This window comes from Triticum dicoccoides, chromosome 7B (assembly GCF_002162155.2).
Source record: "Triticum dicoccoides isolate Atlit2015 ecotype Zavitan chromosome 7B, WEW_v2.0, whole genome shotgun sequence".
Lineage (NCBI taxonomy): Eukaryota > Viridiplantae > Streptophyta > Magnoliopsida > Poales > Poaceae > Triticum > Triticum dicoccoides.
The window spans coordinates 435,034,987-435,040,986 of NC_041393.1; positions in this window are offsets into that span (position 1 = coordinate 435,034,987).

The following is a 6,000-nucleotide window of genomic DNA, read 5'->3' on the forward strand; positions in this document are numbered from 1 at the left end:
CGGAATCAATACCGAACACAACAACTGTCGACAGCATGCCATGACACATCCAAATACAGGGGTGTCGCACACCCCATGTGCTTCATCGATGAGGTGCTGGATCATGAATTTCCAGAGGGATCTAAACCCGTGAATATAGAGGCATACGACGGAACGACAGACGCTGGGGTCTGGATTGAGGATTTTATCCTTCACATCCATATGGCTCATGGAGATGATCTCCACGCCATAAAATATCTGCCCCTCAAGTTGAAAGGACCAGCTCAACACTGGTTGAAAAGCCTCCCCAAAAACTCAATTAGAAGTTGGGAGGAACTTGAGGACGCTTTCAAGGCCAATTTTCAAGGGACCTATGTCCGACCTCCGGATGCACACGATTTAAGTCATATAATCCAACAACCCGGAGAGTCAGCCCGTAAGCTTTGGAAAAGATTTCTCACTAAGACGAATCAAATTGTTGACTGCCCGGATGCTGATGCCTTAGCGGCTTTTAAGCACAGTGTCCGGGACGAATGGCTTGCCAGACAACTCAGCCATGAAAGGCCGAGGACAACGACAGCCTTAAAGCCTTATGACCCGCTTTTGAGCGGGCGAGGACAGTTGGCTGGCCCGTAGCGGCACCAGCGACCCAAGAACATCTGAAGTCAGGGATGGAAACGGGAAGCCGCGACACAATAAAAACAAGTGTCGAAACAATGATGACAGCCCAGATAACATGAGGTTAACGCCGGATTCAGGGGCTCTCATTCCGGTCAACGGAAAAAGCCATTTAAAGGCAACAAAGATGGACTATCCAGCCTAAATAAGATTCTAGACAGATTATGTTAGATTCATGGCACCCCCAAAAAACCTGCAAATCACACCCACCGAGAGTGCTGGGTTTTCAAGCAGGCCGGCAAGCTAAATGCCGAACATAAAGGGAGGGAGACACCAAGTGAAGACGAAGATGAGCCTTGCCAGCCGAACACTGGGGTACAGAAAAAATTCCAACCAGAATTCAAAACAGTGAATATGATTTACGCAACTCACATACCAAAGAGAAGGCGCAAACGCGCACTCCGAGACATATACGATGTAGAGCCCGTCGCCCCCAAGTTCAATCTTTGGTCGGTCTGCCCGATCACTTTTGATCACAGGGATCATCCAACTAGTATCCGGCAGGGAGGATCGGCTGCCTTGGTGCTCGACCCAATAATTGACGGATACCATCTCACCCGAGTCCTTATGGATGGCAGCAGTAGTCTTAATCTGATATATCAGGACACTGTCCACAAAATGGGGATAGACCCGTCAAGAATCAGCCAAAGTAATACTACCTATAAAGGAGTAATACCAGGCGTAGAGGCTCGCTGTACGGGCTCTCTAGTACTAGAAGTTGTATTCGGTTCTCCCGACAACTTCAGAAGCGAAGAATTAAATTTCGACATCGCTCCATTCCGAAGTGGTTATCACGTACTACTTGGAAGAACGGCCTTCGCCATTTTTAATGTAGTACAGCACTACGTTTATCTTAAACTTAAGATGCCCGGTCCACGTGGCGTCATCACAGTTAGCGGAAATACAGAGTGTTCTTTACGTGCGGAAGAATATGTGGCGGTTCTAGCAGCCGAACACTGAGCGGCCTCTCCAACCAGAACAAATGATCGGTCGTCGAAACCATGGACACGGTTAGACGAGTCCGGTGCACCACCTATAATAACAGCCAAGATAAACCCGAGCTGGGGACGGATATACCCCCATAGGCGGCGCTAGGGGTTGCACGCATGTAAAAAAGCCCATAGTTCGGCTTGACCTTATTAATACAATAACAGATTGCATTTTCATGGTTCATTCAGAATAACCAATTTTTTGCACGAAGTCTTTCACCTGGGTTTTTCCTTTTTTTCAGATGATCATCGTGCTACAGCCTTCCAGGATACGGCACAACAAAGACAAAGGCGTAGACGTGCAGCAAGGCCCCGCTCAAAGGTTTCTTTTTAGATTAAGACCCTGCGTAAACCTTTTTTTATGTCTCTTGTTGCTTCATACCCTCCGGACACTTAAACTAGGACGGATGCTGGCATTATTGACATTCCATCACGCCAGACGAATGCATGTACCTGGAAACTCAAGGCTCATCATCGAGGGCGTTACTCATCCCAACATATGTTGTAAAGTCCGAATACCTTAGGGAGTGTTCGGCATCGCGAGTTTGGCCTTATATGCATCAGCTTCGAATCATGTCTTTGGTCAAATGTTGGGTTTGCCCGGCTCCCGTGTTTTGCTACCTTACGTTCCGCTCTATCGACTAAGGCGGCACCAGGAGAACTACTGCAATTGTGCCCTAGTTCATCTGGATGAGCACCTTAGTAGAGAAAGTCGAAAACTGACTGTCATGATACAACACGAGACTGGTCAACCACTCGATGACTCAGCGGAATCTTCGAGATTCCTCCGCATTAACGAAGGACCGGTTTCCCGGTCATGTACGTACGCGCACCATATTCGGATGAACACGGAAGTACCAGGGGCTATATAGTAGCCCCACTATCAAACTCCTACAGCTAACTGAAAGTATTAAAGCTATATAGTCCAATTGCCTGGTTCGCCGCGCTATCACCTCCTTAACGGACCAAGACGTTGGATCAAGTGTGACTACGCGCTTTCTCGAACACCCCCGCATTATAGGCGTGGGGGCTGAAGCCGGCGACAGCAAACTTTCAGGTTATATACATACATAAACAACCGCACATGAGGCACTATAATACTTTCGGGCAAAAGTATAAACACAACCTTTATAATCAAAATAGCATGGTTTTTACAATTGAGATACATGCCACTCAAACATGGCACTCTTTGAGCACTAAGCCTTTATTAAACGGGCGCCTTCTAAGACTTCTTCAAAATAGTGCTCGCCCGGGTCCTGGCCTCCCGCTGGACCCCGGGTTGCAATAGCGGTGGCTTCCATCCCTGCCCAGTATGTTTTAACATGGGCAAGAGCCATCCGCGCAACCTCTATGCACCCCGACCTCTTCACAGCATCGATATGCGAGACAGCACCAAGGAATTGTTGCACTAAACCAAAATAACTGTCCGGCCTTGGTCCCCGTGGCCAAAGATGATCCACGACAAACCTCATAGCAAGCCCGGACAACCTATGGAGCTCGGCCCATGCGGCCATCCTTTCATTCAACGGCAGCGGACGCGTTGGGGCACTGAACTGCGACCAGAACAACCTTTCTACCTTATGATATTTCCGATCTTTGTAAAACTCAGACGCATTAGCAGCACTCTTTGACAAGTCCGCATATGCATCTGTAGCACTCCATAACTGATCTAGAGGGGCATACTTCGGATCTCCGAACTTCATCCGCAACAAAAAAGGTCCTCCCAGCCGTGATATCTCCGGCTTCACGAAGCTCCTTCCTTATCCCTCTAATTTTAGATCGGGTCTCCTTGGATGCCTCCAAGGCCTTCTTCAGATCAGCCGCTTTCGCTTGGCTTTCCTTTTCAAGGAGCTCATAGCGGTCGACGGCATCTTTCATCTCAACAGCCATCTTGGCTATTTTTTCTTTGCTCTGGAGATGAGCAGCCTGCTCGGCTCTTAACTCTTCGACCGCTTTCAGGGCGGCCGCATCACTTATTCTGGCTTGTTCCTTGGCTCGGGCAAGTTCTGCCCGAAGGATCTCCACGGCAGGAACTCCATCTACAGTCACAACATATTATAGATACTAGCATCATGCTCTTGATATTTGCTGATAAACCAAAAATACATACCATGTGCCTCGTCAAGCCGCTTGTTCACAAGCGCGATGTCGGCATCTGCCACGTCAAGTTGCCACTTCAGCTCGGCAAAATCAGCAGTCCGGACAGCCGCCGGACCCTCAGCCGTCTGCACACGGAAGCAGCACGATCATCACCTGGGACTATGATCCTCTGTTTGCCATCTCAGGGGCTACTATCTATACAGAGCACACCTAGCGTGTGTGGTACTGTAGCGACCAGACCTCAGACGGTCTGATCTCTGTGCATCAGTGTCATCCCTGGATCAGTAATGCTAACACGCACAGTACTCGAAGGATTTATAATAGAGTAGCAATCACACACTTATTACATCGACTGTCTCCAAAGAGAACTTATTACAATAAATATGGCTTAAGGCCATCTAATAACAATAACAGCGGAAGGCTTGGAAGATAAGCGAGTCCATCAACTCCAACGGCATCACTGAGTATAGGGCCACGATCCTAAGGCAATCTTACTCGTCGTCTGAAAAGTCTGCAACATGAACGTTGCAGCCTGAAAACGGGTCAGCACATGGAATATGCTGGCAAAGTAACACATAGAGAGTAATGAAGAAAAAATCTATACTACATGCATATATGGCTGGTGGAAAGCTCTATGGTTACAGTTTTTGCATAAAGCCAGTTTTTCCCTACTTCAAAGGAATAAATTTTATTTAACTATCAAGGTAGTTGTTAAACATTGAGAATGGTTGACAGCATTCTCAATCTCAATTAAGCATCATCATTAAAACCCAACAATATTAATTAAAGTAACATGATGAGATTCACATGATAATCCTCAAAACGTCCATAACCGGGGACATGGATAATCATGATTAGTTTATACACTCTGCAGAGGTTGCACACTTTTCCCCACAAGACTCGATCTCCTCCGTTAGTTTTATCGCACTGCATGGTGTTTGAGAAACGGATGACCGAGACATAGTCTTTCAGAAGCGCTCTCACCTTACGATTGGGTAGACCCGTACACCTACTTTCCCCTACATCTGCTAGTCTACCACTGTAAGAGTTCGCACGACTTAATCAACTATGCTAGAGCGCATAATAGCACGTGGCTGCACACGAAAATTTCTAGCATGAATAATCTTATGACCCCTTTGAGCCTGGGTGGCGGTCCATAAAAAACCAGGCAATCCTGGTCTACCCAGGTGCCTAGACAGGCAATCCTAGAATAACCAGGTACCTCAATCCACCCAGATGTGTATTAATGTTGCCACCTTAAATAAACCATTAATTAACAATGTCACATCTGTCATGGAAATTCACTCATCCAATCCACGTCTACTAGCATAGCATGGCGTAATAAGCAAACGTAGAAGTAACTCCCAGGGGTTTGATAATACAACAGGTAATAGGTACTACCTCATCTACTTCCCAGAATCCACAATTTAATTAGATACTAATAATGCAATGTTTGAGGATCGATCTAATGCTTAAAAACTGGGTAGTAAGGAGGTATGATCAAAGTGTTACTTGCCTTGCTGATGATCCGTGAAACCTAGGGATTCGAAGTAGCAAGCGGCGCAATCCGGGTAATCTATCGCACACAAACAAACAAACAAACATACAATAAGTACTCATCTAATGCACAGGTAAAACTCAAATAAAAGATCTAACCATAAAGTTCAACTTAAGAACTCCGGTTTGCAAAAAGAATCAAATCAAACGAAGAGGCAAAACTCAAACTGCGAAAGAAACAAGCTTCGTTTACTAATCTGGACCTAAGTCAAATTTTACAGAAGCAAAAACTGGTTTGAGTAGATTAAACAGAAATAGGGTTTCGAGATGAAACTCTAGGCGTTTGAATCGCCTGATTCCGATAAATGAGTGAAAAGTTAAACTAAAACGAAAATCAGATCAGAAATCACGATCAGAAAAATCACGGAATAAATCCGAGAAAAAGAAAAACGACGAACAGATTAACGAACGAATGTTCATTATCTGAATCTAAATGATGAACGCGTTCGTTAAAACGAACGACCGAGCGAACGCTCGCTAAATAAATAAACCGATAGAAAAACCGATCTAATAAAATAAAAAAAATCTAGGGTTTTTCTTAAAAAAACCGGAGTGGTTTTTTCAAAAAAAACGGCGTCGGCGGCGGCGGCGGTACCTCCGGCGGGGTCCTTCGGTGAGGCGGGGCGACTCTGGCGGGGTTGGCTAGGGCGGCGGGGCTGCGGCAGCGGGGTGGCTGCGGCGGCGGCGGCTGCAGCTC